At 38.4% G+C, this 15,922-nt stretch overlaps 1 protein-coding gene across 2 annotated transcripts in view; it reads right to left on the bottom strand.

The window, feature by feature from the left end:
• Positions 1-15,698, bottom strand: part of LOC115416818 (protein spinster homolog 3-like) — a 35,775-nt gene extending 20,077 nt beyond the window's left edge. For both annotated transcript variants that reach the window (XM_030130702.1, XM_030130701.1), the window contains exon 1: positions 15,330-15,698. The gene's annotated coding sequence lies outside the window, so the exon portion shown is untranslated. The remainder of the gene's footprint in view (positions 1-15,329) is intronic.
• Between the last annotated feature and the right edge of the window lie 224 nt (positions 15,699-15,922).

Below are 15,922 nucleotides of genomic sequence, written 5' to 3' on the forward strand. Positions count from 1 at the left end.
TGTTCACAGTGAGGGAAGGATGGAGCGTCAGATTGACAGACGGATCGGTGCAGCGTCTGCAGTGATGCGGTCGCTGTACCGGTCGGTTGTGGTAAAGAAGGAGCTGAGCCGAGAGGAGAAGCTCTGGATTTACCGTCAATCTACGTTCCTACCCTCACCTATGGTCATGAGCTTTGGGTCAGGACCGAAAGGACCAGATCCCGGATACAAGCGGTCCAAATGAGTTTCCTCCGTAGGGTGGCTGGGCGCACCCTTAGAGACAGGGGGAGGAGCTCAGTCACCAGGGAGGAGCTCAGAGTAGAACCGCTGCTCCTCTGCGTCGAGAGGGACCAGCTGAGGTGGATCAGACATCTGTTTCAGATCCTCCTGGACGCCTCCCTGGGGAGGTGTTCTGGGCATGTCCCATTGGGAGGAGACCTCGGGGAAGACCCAGGACACGTTGGAGAGACTACGTCTGTGGGCTGGACTGGGAACGCCTCGGGGTCCCCCCGGAAGAGCTGGAGGAGGAGTCTGAGGAGAGGGAAATCTGGGCGTCCCTGGTTAGACTGTTACCCCCGCGACCTGGCCCCGGATAAGCGGTGGATAATGGATGGATGGATTATTATTGGGCTGAATGTGACCCTGAACTAAAATGATTTTTACACCCATACAGTCCAGACCAGTGAAATAATAACATAATAACCTATAAATAATGACAACTCCAAGCTTTTCTGTATGTTACACTGAATTTATTTTTAATAGAATTATGAAAATGTTAATAAATGTTTATAAATATAACATGACATAACATATATAACATGAACAAATGATGAAAATTTACATTTACAAACTATCCAGACAAAAGAGATGTAAATAACCTGAAAAAAAAAAAAAAAGAAATTTCATGAGAAAATTAAGTTCAGTTTTAAAAATATTCTGCCTCAACGTATCATTTCTACATGAGCATTACACATGATGTTACAAAAACATTCAGTAACAGGAAGAAACTGGTTAAAATTGCACTTAATTTTTACAGACATTTCCGGTTGTTCAAATTTGTTCTGATTATTCACATTTTTATTGTTAAAGGATAGTTTGAAAAAATGTAAATATTTTTATTGTGCAATGTATTTTTTTCACAATATCTCACATTAAGAAGGAAATTTGTTGTTGACATTATTTATAGATTATTATGATAGTTTTTTTTTTTTTTTTATTTGACTGTATGTGGAACATGAACTAAAACCTTTGACTGTTAATATGTTCAGTGTAATTTTTGCCCTTTACATTATTCTGTTCTATTTTATTTCTTTATCCTATTTCTTAGCTCTATTTATTATTATTGTGGCTTTTAAATTTTAAAATTTTATGTTCCTATCCTGGTTTTTATCCCAGAGACGGTTTTTATTTCCCAAAGGTTTTTTTGTTGTTGTTTTATTGAGTTTTGTTTTTATTTATCTTGATCTTATTCATTTTATCTTATATTTTTACGTATCCTTGCTGCTATATTGGTAAATGGCGGAACACTGAGCAATTTTTTTTTTTTTTTTTCAGGCATAAACAAAGGGTTTTATTCAGCAAACTGAGGTCCAAGGTGTGCACATTCTTTCAGTGTATTTCTGATTTCTTTCACCTCCAGTTCCCTCTCCTCCTCCATCGTCATCACTCACTTATCCTGTGTTGATCCCAGGATCCTCACAGGTTTTCCCTGGATCCTCTCTGGACCTGCTGCTGTGCTCCTCCTCTCTCCTCTCTTCTCCATATACAGACCTGATCCAAATCTTCAGACCAGTTGAAAAATAGCTAGAATTGACCTTTTGCACATTTGGATCTTAATGAGGTTTTAAGTAGAGCTACAATCTACAAAAGCAAGAAGGGGGAGTGAGACAAAAAGCACTTTGAAAAAGTCATTTATTGAAAACAACAGGTAAACTGAAATAGGCTGTTTATCAGCTGATCAAAAGTTTAAGACCATCGCTCAAAAAATTACAAAAAACTCTCCAAACCAGAACAAAAAATGTTCTCAGTAGGACTCAGTAATGAGTAGCTCCACCGTTCTTGTTAATCACTTCATAAATTCGTTAGGCCATGCTTGATGCCAGTGTTTCCAGGAGGCTGGTGGGAACATTGCTCCAAGTGGTGAAGATGGCTTCACCAAGGGCATCAACTGTGTGGAACTGATGGCCATTTTTATAAACTTCCCCTGCCATCCATCCCCAAATGTTCTCTATGGGATTTAAATCAGGGGAACATGCGGGATGGTCCAAAAGAGTGATGTTCTTCTCCCTGAAGAAGTCCTTGGTCAAGCGAGCATTGTGAACTGCAGCGTTGTCCTGTTTTTAAACCCAGCTGTTCCCACACAGACCAGGGCCCTCAGTCATGAGGGACGCCCGCTGCAACATCTGCACGTAACCGGCCGCCGTTTGACCACCCTGCACCACCTGAAGCTCCAGTGTTCCACTGAATGAAAAAGCACCCCAGATCATGATGGACCCCCCTCCACTGTGCCGGGTAGAAAACATCTCAGGTGGGATCTCCTTGTCGTGCCAGTAACGTTGGAAGCCATCTGGACCGTCAAGGTTCAATTTTTTCTCATCAGAGAATAAAACTTTTTTCCACCTTTCAGTGTCCCATGTTTGATGCTCCTGGCAAAGTCTAAACGGGCAGTTTTGTGGCGTTGGAGGAGACGAGGTCTTTGAATTGGTTTTTGTTTTTGAAACCCTTTTCCCGCAGATGCCGTCTGATGGTTATTGCGCTGCAGTCGGCACCAGTAAGGGCCTTCATTTGGGTGGAGGACCGCCCTGTGTCTTGACGGACAGTCAATGGGATCCTCCGGCTCAGCGCAGGTGTAATTTTTTTGGGTCTACCACTTGACTTTTTTGTTCCATAATGCTCAGGATCTGTCCAAAAATGTAGAATGACTGTCTTACTGCGTCCAACCTCAGCAGCAATGGCACGCTGCCAGAGGCCTCGCTTATGCAGCTGGACGATCCGACCACGTTCAAGAAGAGAAAGCTTCTGAGCTTTAGCTTCAGGAGGGCATGACCGTGTGAATGCCCGACAGAAAATGAGAATTTGGAGCAGATTTTGGCTTTTATAGCCTGTGGTCTTAAACTTTTGATCAGCTGATAAACAGCCTATTTCAGTTTACTTGTTGTTTTCAATAAATGACTTTTTCAAAGTGCTTTTTGTCTCACTCCCCCTTCTTGCTTTTGTAGATTGTAGCTCTACTTAAAACCTCATTAAGATCCAAATGTGCAAAAGGTCAATTCTAGCTATTTTTCAACTGGTCTTAAGATTTGGATCAGGTCTGTAGTTGTAATAGTGTTTATTCAATAGTTCCATAGATGTTCTAGTTCAGTTTTCTGTGCATCAGTTCCATCCATGTCTCTCCCCCTACTTCCCCAGTCTCTCTCTCTCTCTCTCTTTTCTCCTCCTTTACCCTCTCTCTTTAACCATCTCTCTCTTCCTCTGTCACTCGTCTATCCTCCTCAGTCTGGTTCTGCTCCAGGTTTAAACCTGCTCTCTCTCTCTCTCTCTCTTGTTAAAGGTACTTTTTCCTTCCTTCCTTCCTTCCTTCCTCCTTCCTTCCTTCCTTCCTCCCTCCCTCCCTCCCTCCCTCCCTCCCTCCCTCCCTCCCTCTCTCTCTCTCTTGTTAAAGGTACTTTTTCCTTCCTTCCTTCCTTCCTTCCTTCCTTCCTTCCTCCCTCCCTCTCTCTCTCTTGTTAAAGGTACTTTTTCCTTCCTTCCTTCCTTCCTTCCTTCCTTCCTCCCTCCCTCCCTCCCTCTCTCTCTTGTTAAAGGTACTTTTTCCTTCCTTCCTTCCTTCCTTCCTTCCTCCCTCCCTCCCTCCCTCCCTCTCTCTCTTGTTAAAGGTACTTTTTCCTTCCTTCCTTCCTTCCTTCCTTCCTTCCTTCCTTCCTTCCTTCCTTCCTCCCTCCCTCTCTCTCTCTCTCTCTCTCTCTTGTTAAAGGTACTTTTTCCTTCCTTCCTTCCTTCCTTCCTTCCTCCCTCCCTCTCTCTCTCTCTCTCTCTTGTTAAAGGTACTTTTCCTTCCTTCCTTCCTTCCTCTCTCTCTCTTTCTCTCTCTCTCTCTCTTTCTTACTTTTTCCGTCCTCTGTCTCCTCTCACTCGTGTTTGTTGGATTCTGTTGGTTTCTGTAAATTGCCTTCAGTCTGCTTTGGACCGACTCTATATTAAAGTGTCATCAGAAAACTTTTGTTATGATTTTTGGCTATAGAAATTAAATTGGATTTGATGAAATTTGAGTTGGACACTAAAAGGGTGAGTATAAACAACCTAAACCTAGTGTTTTCATCAGCTCTGATTTTTTAAGCATTAGTGTAGGCAATAATTCATGAATTACATAAAAAATTTTTTTTTAATCTTTTATTTTGTTTTGTACGACAGCATAAGGGCCACATAAGAAAATAAAAACACGTCACTAGCAGAATAAAGTCATTAATTAACGGGAATAAAGTCTTAGTTTTCAAAAAAACCTCGTTATTTAATGAGAATAAAGTCATCATATGTTGAGAATAAAGTCATAATATAATGAGAACAAAGTTGTACCCACAATGGAATAATGTGCAACTGTGAACATTTGGTGCAGTTCTTCTTTCATTTGTTGTTTATGCACAAAATACAAATATGGAGTCGGTTCTCAATTAACATATTCTCATTAGCTGAAGGACTTTGAAGTGAGTTTACACAAGTTTGGGTTTGTTTTGTTATAAGAACTGAACTGATTTGTAGCAAATTTCCTCTTTTGTGGAGGAGGAACGGCTGAAGTGTTGGTCTGCAGGAGTATGGGTGGAAGTAGCAGAACGAAAGGGTTTAATGTTTATACAGAAACTGAGGATTCAACTGTGAGTTTAGGAGTCCAACAGCAGAACTAAAGGGTTTAATGTTTATACAGAAACTGAGGATTCAACTGTGAGTTTAGGAGTCCAACAGCAGAACTAAAGGGTTTAATGTTTATCCAGAAACTGAGGATTCAACTGTGAGTTTAGGAGTCCAACAGCAGAACTAAAGGGTTTAATGTTTATAGAGAAACTGAGGATTCAACTGTGAGTTTAGGAGTCCAACAGCAGAACTAAAGGGTTTAATGTTTATCCAGAAACTGAGGATTCAACTGTGAGTTTAGGAGTCCAACAGCAGAACTAAAGGGTTTAATGTTTATCCAGAAACTGAGGATTCAACTGTGAGTTTAGGAGTCCAACAGCAGAACTAAAGGGTTTAATGTTTATACAGAAACTGAGGATTCAACTGTGAGTTTAGGAGTCCAACAGCAGAACTAAAGGGTTTAATGTTTATACAGAAACTGAGGATTCAACTGTGAGTTTAGGAGTCCAACAGCAGAACTAAAGGGTTTAATGTTTATCCAGAAACTGAGGATTCAACTGTGAGTTTAGGAGTCCAACAGCAGAACTAAAGGGTTTAATGTTTATAGAGAAACTGAGGATTCAACTGTGAGTTTAGGAGTCCAACAGCAGAACTAAAGGGTTTAATGTTTATCCAGAAACTGAGGATTCAACTGTGAGTTTAGGAGTCCAACAGCAGAACTAAAGGGTTTAATGTTTATAGAGAAACTGAGGATTCAACTGTGAGTTTAGGAGTCCAACAGCAGAACTAAAGGGTTTAATGTTTATAGAGAAACTGAGGATTCAACTGTGAGTTTAGGAGTCCAACAGCAGAACTAAAGGGTTTAATGTTTATAGAGAAACTGAGGATTCAACTGTGAGTTTAGGAGTCCAACAGCAGAACTAAAGGGTTTAATGTTTATAGAGAAACTGAGGATTCAACTGTGAGTTTAGGAGTCCAACAGCAGAACTAAAGGGTTTAATGTTTATAGAGAAACTGAGGATTCAACTGTGAGTTTAGGAGTCCAACAGCAGAACTAAAGGGTTTAATGTTTATAGAGAAACTGAGGATTCAACTGTGAGTTTAGGAGTCCAACAGCAGAACTAAAGGGTTTAATGTTTATAGAGAAACTGAGGATTCAACTGTGAGTTTAGGAGTCCAACAGCAGAACTAAAGGGTTTAATGTTTATAGAGAAACTGAGGATTCAACTGTGAGTTTAGGAGTCCAACAGCAGAACTAAAGGGTTTAATGTTTATAGAGAAACTGAGGATTCAACTGTGAGTTTAGGAGTCCAACAGCAGAACTAAAGGGTTTAATGTTTATCCAGAAACTGAGGATTCAACTGTGAGTTTAGGAGTCCAACAGCAGAACTAAAGGGTTTAATGTTTATAGAGAAACTGAGGATTCAACTGTGAGTTTAGGAGTCCAACAGCAGAACTAAAGGGTTTAATGTTTATACAGAAACTGAGGATTCAACTGTGAGTTTAGGAGTCCAACAGCAGAACTAAAGGGTTTAATGTTTATCCAGAAACTGAGGATTCAACTGTGAGTTTAGGAGTCCAACAGCAGAACTAAAGGGTTTAATGTTTATAGAGAAACTGAGGATTCAACTGTGAGTTTAGGAGTCCAACAACAGAACTAAAGGGTTTAATGTTTATACAGAAACTGAGGATTCAACTGTGAGTTTAGGAGTCCAACAGCAGAACTAAAGGGTTTAATGTTTATAGAGAAACTGAGGATTCAACTGTGAGTTTAGGAGTCCAACAGCAGAACTAAAGGGTTTAATGTTTATAGAGAAACTGAGGATTCAACTGTGAGTTTAGGAGTCCAACAGCAGAACTAAAGGGTTTAATGTTTATAGAGAAACTGAGGATTCAACTGTGAGTTTAGGAGTCCAACAGCAGAACTAAAGGGTTTAATGTTTATCCAGAAACTGAGGATTCAACTGTGAGTTTAGGAGTCCAACAGCAGAACTAAAGGGTTTAATGTTTATAGAGAACTGAGGATTCAACTGTGAGTTTAGGAGTCCAACAGCAGAACTAAAGGGTTTAATGTTTATAGAGAAACTGAGGATTCAACTGTGAGTTTAGGAGTCCAACAGCAGAACTAAAGGGTTTAATGTTTATGAAGAAACTGAGGATTCAACTGTGAGTTTAGGAGTCCAACAGCAGAACTAAAGGGTTTAATGTTTATACAGAAACTGAGGATTCAACTGTGAGTTTAGGAGTCCAACAGCAGAACTAAAGGGTTTAATGTTTATACAGAAACTGAGGATTCAACTGTGAGTTTAGGAGTCCAACAGCAGAACTAAAGGGTTTAATGTTTATACAGAAACTGAGGATTCAACTGTGAGTTTAGGAGTCCAACAGCAGAACTAAAGGGTTTAATGTTTATCCAGAAACTGAGGATTCAACTGTGAGTTTAGGAGTCCAACAGCAGAACTAAAGGGTTTAATGTTTATAGAGAAACTGAGGATTCAACTGTGAGTTTAGGAGTCCAACAGCAGAACTAAAGGGTTTAATGTTTATAGAGAAACTGAGGATTCAACTGTGAGTTTAGGAGTCCAACAGCAGAACTAAAGGGTTTAATGTTTATCCAGAAACTGAGGATTCAACTGTGAGTTTAAGAGTCCAACAGCAGAACTAAAGGGTTTAATGTTTATAGAGAAACTGAGGATTCAACTGTGAGTTTAGGAGTCCAACAGCAGAACTAAAGGGTTTAATGTTTATCCAGAAACTGAGGATTCAACTGTGAGTTTAGGAGTCCAACAGCAGAACTAAAGGGTTTAATGTTTATCCAGAAACTGAGGATTCAACTGTGAGTTTAGGAGTCCAACAGCAGAACTAAAGGGTTTAATGTTTATCCAGAAACTGAGGATTCAACTGTGAGTTTAGGAGTCCAACAGCAGAACTAAAGGGTTTAATGTTTATAGAGAAACTGAGGATTCAACTGTGAGTTTAGGAGTCCAACAGCAGAACTAAAGGGTTTAATGTTTATCGAGAAACTGAGGATTCAACTGTGAGTTTAGGAGTCCAACAGCAGAACTAAAGGGTTTAATGTTTATAGAGAAACTGAGGATTCAACTGTGAGTTTAGGAGTCCAACAGCAGAACTAAAGGGTTTAATGTTTATACAGAAACTGAGGATTCAACTGTGAGTTTAGGAGTCCAACAGCAGAACTAAAGGGTTTAATGTTTATCCAGAAACTGAGGATTCAACTGTGAGTTTAGGAGTCCAACAGCAGAACTAAAGGGTTTAATGTTTATAGAGAAACTGAGGATTCAACTGTGAGTTTAGGAGTCCAACAGCAGAACTAAAGGGTTTAATGTTTATACAGAAACTGAGGATTCAACTGTGAGTTTAGGAGTCCAACAGCAGAACTAAAGGGTTTAATGTTTATAGAGAAACTGAGGATTCAACTGTGAGTTTAGGAGTCCAACAGCAGAACTAAAGGGTTTAATGTTTATAGAGAAACTGAGGATTCAACTGTGAGTTTAGGAGTCCAACAGCAGAACTAAAGGGTTTAATGTTTATAGAGAAACTGAGGATTCAACTGTGAGTTTAGGAGTCCAACAGCAGAACTAAAGGGTTTAATGTTTATAGAGAAACTGAGGATTCAACTGTGAGTTTAGGAGTCCAACAGCAGAACTAAAGGGTTTAATGTTTATAGAGAAACTGAGGATTCAACTGTGAGTTTAGGAGTCCAACAGCAGAACTAAAGGGTTTAATGTTTATACAGAAACTGAGGATTCAACTGTGAGTTTAGGAGTCCAACAGCAGAACTAAAGGGTTTAATGTTTATAGAGAAACTGAGGATTCAACTGTGAGTTTAGGAGTCCAACAGCAGAACTAAAGGGTTTAATGTTTATAGAGAAACTGAGGATTCAACTGTGAGTTTAGGAGTCCAACAACCAGAACTAAAGGGTTTAATGTTTATAGAGAAACTGAGGATTCAACTGTGAGTTTAGGAGTCCAACAGCAGAACTAAAGGGTTTAATGTTTATAGAGAAACTGAGGATTCAACTGTGAGTTTAGGAGTCCAACAGCAGAACTAAAGGGTTTTAATGTTTATAGAGAAACTGAGGATTCAACTGTGAGTTTAGGAGTCCAACAGCAGAACTAAAGGGTTTAATGTTTATAGAGAAACTGAGGATTCAACTGTGAGTTTAGGAGTCCAACAGCAGAACTAAAGGGTTTAATGTTTATACAGAAACTGAGGATTCAACTGTGAGTTTAGGAGTCCAACAGCAGAACTAAAGGGTTTAATGTTTATAGAGAAACTGAGGATTCAACTGTGAGTTTAGGAGTCCAACAGCAGAACTAAAGGGTTTAATGTTTATGAAGAAACTGAGGATTCAACTGTGAGTTTAGGAGTCCAACAGCAGAACTAAAGGGTTTAATGTTTATACAGAAACTGAGGATTCAACTGTGAGTTTAGGAGTCCAACAGCAGAACTAAAGGGTTTAATGTTTATAGAGAAACTGAGGATTCAACTGTGAGTTTAGGAGTCCAACAGCAGAACTAAAGGGTTTAATGTTTATAGAGAAACTGAGGATTCAACTGTGAGTTTAGGAGTCCAACAGCAGAACTAAAGGGTTTAATGTTTATAGAAACTGAGGATTCAACTGTGAGTTTAGGAGTCCAACAGCAGAACTAAAGGGTTTAATGTTTATACAGAAACTGAGGATTCAACTGTGAGTTTAGGAGTCCAACAGCAGAACTAAAGGGTTTAATGTTTATAGAGAAACTGAGGATTCAACTGTGAGTTTAGGAGTCCAACAGCAGAACTAAAGGGTTTAATGTTTATACAGAAACTGAGGATTCAACTGTGAGTTTAGGAGTCCAACAGCAGAACTAAAGGGTTTAATGTTTATACAGAAACTGAGGATTCAACTGTGAGTTTAGGAGTCCAACAGCAGAACTAAAGGGTTTAATGTTTATCCAGAAACTGAGGATTCAACTGTGAGTTTAGGAGTCCAACAGCAGAACTAAAGGGTTTAATGTTTATAGAGAAACTGAGGATTCAACTGTGAGTTTAGGAGTCCAACAGCAGAACTAAAGGGTTTAATGTTTATAGAGAAACTGAGGATTCAACTGTGAGTTTAGGAGTCCAACAGCAGAACTAAAGGGTTTAATGTTTATCCAGAAACTGAGGATTCAACTGTGAGTTTAGGAGTCCAACAACAGAACTAAAGGGTTAATGTTTATACAGAAACTGAGGATTCAACTGTGAGTTTAGGAGTCCAACAGCAGAACTAAAGGGTTTAATGTTTATAGAGAAACTGAGGATTCAACTGTGAGTTTAGGAGTCCAACAGCAGAACTAAAGGGTTTAATGTTTATCCAGAAACTGAGGATTCAACTGTGAGTTTAGGAGTCCAACAGCAGAACTAAAGGGTTTAATGTTTATCCAGAAACTGAGGATTCAACTGTGAGTTTAGGAGTCCAACAGCAGAACTAAAGGGTTTAATGTTTATCCAGAAACTGAGGATTCAACTGTGAGTTTAGGAGTCCAACAGCAGAACTAAAGGGTTTAATGTTTATAGAGAAACTGAGGATTCAACTGTGAGTTTAGGAGTCCAACAGCAGAACTAAAGGGTTTAATGTTTATAGAGAAACTGAGGATTCAACTGTGAGTTTAGGAGTCCAACAGCAGAACTAAAGGGTTTAATGTTTATAGAGAAACTGAGGATTCAACTGTGAGTTTAGGAGTCCAACAGCAGAACTAAAGGGTTTAATGTTTATACAGAAACTGAGGATTCAACTGTGAGTTTAGGAGTCCAACAGCAGAACTAAAGGGTTTAATGTTTATAGAGAAACTGAGGATTCAACTGTGAGGTTAGGAGTCCAACAGCAGAACTAAGGGTTTAATGTTTATACAGAAACTGAGGATTCAACTGTGAGTTTAGGAGTCCAACAGCAGAACTAAAGGGTTTAATGTTATAGAGAAACTGAGGATTCAACTGTGAGTTTAGGAGTCCAACAGCAGAACTAAAGGGTTTAATGTTTATAGAGAAACTGAGGGATTCAACTGTGAGTTTAGGAGTCCAACAGCAGAACTAAAGGGTTTAATGTTTATAGAGAAACTGAGGATTCAACTGTGAGTTTAGGAGTCCAACAGCAGAACTAAAGGGTTTAATGTTTATAGAGAAACTGAGGATTCACTGTGAGTTTAGGAGTCCAACAGCAGAACTAAAGGGTTTAATGTTTATAGAGAAACTGAGGATTCAACTGTGAGTTTAGGAGTCCAACAGCAGAACTAAAGGGTTTAATGTTATAGCAGAAACTGAGGAGTCAACTGTGAGTTTAGGAGTCCAACAGCAGAACTAAAGGGTTTAATGTTTATAGCAGAAACTGAGGATTCAACTGTGAGTTTAGGAGTCCAACAGCAGAACTAAAGGGTTTAATGTTTATACAGAAACTGAGGATTCAACTGTGAGTTTAGGAGTCCAACAGCAGAACTAAAGGGTTTAATGTTTATAGAGAAAATGAGGATTCAACTGTGAGTTTAGGAGTCCAACAGCAGAACTAAAGGGTTTAATGTTTATAGAGAAACTGAGGATTCAACTGTGAGTTTAGGAGTCCAACAGCAGAACTAAAGGGTTTAATGTTTATACAGAAACTGAGGATTCAACTGTGAGTTTAGGAGTCCAACAGCAGAACTAAAGGGTTTAATGTTTATAGAGAAACTGAGGATTCAACTGTGAGTTTAGGAGTCCAACAGCAGAACTAAAGGGTTTAATGTTTATACAGAAACTGAGGATTCAACTGTGAGTTTAGGAGTCCAACAGCAGAACTAAAGGGTTTAATGTTTATACAGAAACTGAGGATTCAACTGTGAGTTTAGGAGTCCAACAGCAGAACTAAAGGGTTTAATGTTTATACAGAAACTGAGGATTCAACTGTGAGTTTAGGAGTCCAACAGCAGAACTAAAGGGTTTAATGTTTATAGAGAAACTGAGGATTCAACTGTGAGTTAGGAGTCCAACAGCAGAACTAAAGGGTTTAATGTTATACAGAAACTGAGGATTCAACTGTGAGTTTAGGAGTCCAACAGCAGAACTAAAGGGTTTAATGTTTATACAGAAACTGAGGATTCAACTGTGAGTTTAGGAGTCCAACAGCAGAACTAAAGGGTTTAATGTTTATACAGAAACTGAGGATTCAACTGTGAGTTTAGGAGTCCAACAGCAGAACTAAAGGGTTTAATGTTTATACAGAAACTGAGGATTCAACTGTGAGTTTAGGAGTCCAACAGCAGAACTAAAGGGTTTAATGTTTATACAGAAACTGAGGATTCAACTGTGAGTTTAGGAGTCCAACAGCAGAACTAAAGGGTTTAATGTTTATAGAGAAACTGAGGATTCAACTGTGAGTTTAGGAGTCCAACAGCAGAACTAAAGGGTTTAATGTTTATACAGAAACTGAGGATTCAACTGTGAGTTTAGGAGTCCAACAGCAGAACTAAAGGGTTTAATGTTTATACAGAAACTGAGGATTCAACTGTGAGTTTAGGAGTCCAACAGCAGAACTAAAGGGTTTAATGTTTATACAGAAACTGAGGATTCAACTGTGAGTTTAGGAGTCCAACAGCAGAATTATTATTATTTTCCTTGTCCGGTCTACTGCAGATCAAATTGGGTTGAATGTGGAACCTAAAAGAACAGGAGTTTGAGAGCCCTGCTGTAGAGTGCAGGTCTTTCTTTTTCTTTTCTAGAGTGCAGGTCTTTCTTTTTCTTTTCTAGAGTGCAGGTCTTTCTTTTTCTTTTCTAGAGTGCAGTCTTTCTTTTCTTTTCTAGAGTGCAGGTCTTTCTTTTCTTTTCTAGAGTGCAGGTCTTTCTTTTTCTTTTCTAGAGTGCAGGTCTTTCTTTTTCTTTTCTAGAGTGCAGGTCTTTCTTTTTCTTTTCTAGAGTGCAGGTCTGACGCTGCAGCTCAACAATGAAAGCTGGACGTCACCATTGACTATTGTATGTAGAGGAGGGAGAATCCACTGAGTCCAATTCCAGCTGCACATGCTCTGGGCTGGAAAAAGGCCAGATTGTTTGTGTTGAGCAGTAAATAACATTTTTAGTGTGATAGCACATGATGAGAGGTGCATTTCTCATTGATTTCTTGGATATTTTTGGGCCTTGTGACTAACTGACTTCGGTGCAAATGAGTTGATGTAGTTTGTGGCGTTAAGACATAGTGTGTATGTAACAAAAGCACTGACACAAGTGTATGAAGAAACATCTGCACCTCTGTGACCAGGACAGACAAAGAACAGGGCTGTTTACTGCTGTTCTTTACTGAATATTAAAGTGTATGCAGCGTGTGAACCACCTTTTCCTCCCCAGACCCACCTATGGGTTTTCTGTCCACATTTGTGGACAAGAGTTTCACAACTTTATCCAAAAAAAAAAAAAAAAAGAAAGAAAATTGTCCACCACAAAGGACATTCCATAAAAATAAAAAAAAAATGCGTCTGAAAAAAAAAACTGTTGCATCATGATGTTTCCAGTATAGGCACTTATTTAATAAAAAAAAACAACAAAAAGCTGGTACTTTGCTGACATTTCCTGGGTCTCAGGAGGATATTTGAATTTAATGATTATTTAACCCATAAACGCCTAGTGGGAAATTAATTTTCCCAAACCAAAAACGAATTTACTGAAAAATTCTGTCATTTCCAGTTCCTCCAGTCCATGGAATAAGTTCCCTTCATACGTCAAACACACTAAAAGCTTATATTCATTAACAAAACAAAACAAAACCAAAAAAAACCCACTCAAACAGGAACTACTCAAGGAAATACAGGAATGCAAATGATTTTGACTGTAGCAATCCAAGTTGCTGTAAAGATAAAAGCTTGTAAGTTTTAAGGTTTATGTGTTGAGATGAAATGTTCACCTTGCTGGTGAAAAAAATGAATTGTAAACTTGTTTTTACTTATGTGTGTATATATACATATATATATATATGCATATATATATATATATATATATATATATATATATATATATGCATATATATATATATGCATATATATATATATATATATATATATATATATATATATATATATATATATATATATATATATATATTTCTTGACTGTATTTGTATTTTAACGGACCCCAGGAAGAATAGCAACCACTACGTTGGAAGCTGATGCTGATCTGTAGAAACAAGAAACAATTTCTCTCTCTATTTAACCTTTCTTAAGTGATCACCATTTATTATAATATTATCTTCAATAATTTTACAATTTTTTCAGGGATATTTTTGGATATTTAATTCACTGATCATGTAGATGTTCATTAAAGCACAGAGTAAATGTAAAGGCTATTACTATATCAAAACAGAAAAAACTGAATAAACAGTATCTTTTTCAGTCCAATCTGTCATGAACTGAATATAAACCCAGTGCGTCCATCCACTGGCACTGATCCAACTCCATGGGTTTTACTGGAGAATCAATCTGACAATTTTTAAAAATCATTTATGTTCATTTTGTTTAATTTTGGCTTATTTTGTTCATGCTACTTACTTAAATGCTGCCTATTATTTTGTTGATTTATAATTCTTATTTTATTTTTCCCCATTACGTTGCCTGTTGTTGTTTATTTTGTTGTTTATTTTATGGCTTTTTACTTTATTTTAGTACATTTTTTTTCCCAATTATTTTCATATTATTCATTATAGGTTCCACATTCAGAACAATTCAATCTGAAGTGGGCAGGATTCAGTCAAATACTATCAGAATAACATAGAAGCAATAACAACTTCAAATTTTTCTCTTTGTAAATGTAAATATTTACATGAATTTACACTGAAATAAAATATAATTTTGCAAAAAATGTGAATAACCTGAACAAATATGAACAACCTGAAATGCCTTAAGAGAGGTCAGTACAATTTGACCTATATTCTGTCTGCTATTAAATGTTTTGTGTTTGTAGATTAACTGTGATCTGTAAGTTATAATGAACATGTGGAAATGATAAACTGAGGCTGAATAGTGTTCAAATTACTCTGATTTTTTCAGTTTGTTTATGTTATTCACATCTTTTGAAAGGATAGTTTGTAGATGTAAACCTTTTCATCATGTAAATTTACTTTTTTCACTCTAAAACACAGAAAAGTTTAGAGTTGGCATTATTTATATATTATTATGTTATTATTTTCCTGGTTCGGTCCACTGCAGATTAAATTTAGCTGAATGTGGAAGTGAACTAACATGAGTTTGACAGCCCTGGTTTAGATAACAGCAGAAACAGCAGAGTCATGGTTGGACGCATTTTAACGCTAACGTTTCACATAATGTGTCTGAAACTGTCAAATCAGGTTAAAGAGTCAGAGCAGCAGCAACAAGGAGACCATTGTTGTTCAACTATTTTTCCTGTCAACAACATAATGTGTGTAGGCTTCTGCTTTATACACACACACACACACACACACACACACACACACACACACACACCCCTCAGGGTCTTCTCTTGTACTTACCACTGTTGTTGTTGTTGTGTCCTGTTGAGTTACTCCATGTTTGCTGTTGTCAGATGATCGTTGGGCTCCTGGTGTCTCATTCGACTGCAGACTCTTCCTCAGTCGACTGCAGACTCTTCCTCAGTGCTCAGTTCAGTCGACTGCAGACTCTTCCTCAGTGCTCAGTTCATTCGACTGCAGACTCTTCCTCAGTGCTCAGTTCATTCGACTGCAGACTCTTCCTCAGTGCTCAGTTCATTCGACTGCAGACTCTTCCTCAGTGCTCAGTTCATTCGACTGCAGACTCTTCCTCAGTCGACTGCAGACTCTTCCTCAGTGCTCAGTTCATTCGACTGCAGACTCTTCCTCAGTCGACTGCAGACTCTTCCTCAGTGCTCGGTTCATTCAACTGCCTCGGCTCTAAGATGCCTGAACACGTATATAGTGAGTTAGTCCAGAGTCCGTCCCACCGTGGGCTGGTCACACGCCTTCACACCCATCCTCGCTGTGGTGCAACGATGCCAACAGTCCACATTTCAGCCCTCTGCTTCCTTTTTTGGTGTTTTTTTTTTACCCCTAAATGTTTTCATTTTTTGGTATTTAAAAGGAAGTGT

The sequence above is a fragment of the Sphaeramia orbicularis genome, unplaced genomic scaffold (assembly GCF_902148855.1).
Source record: "Sphaeramia orbicularis unplaced genomic scaffold, fSphaOr1.1, whole genome shotgun sequence".
Classification (NCBI taxonomy): domain Eukaryota; kingdom Metazoa; phylum Chordata; class Actinopteri; order Kurtiformes; family Apogonidae; genus Sphaeramia; species Sphaeramia orbicularis.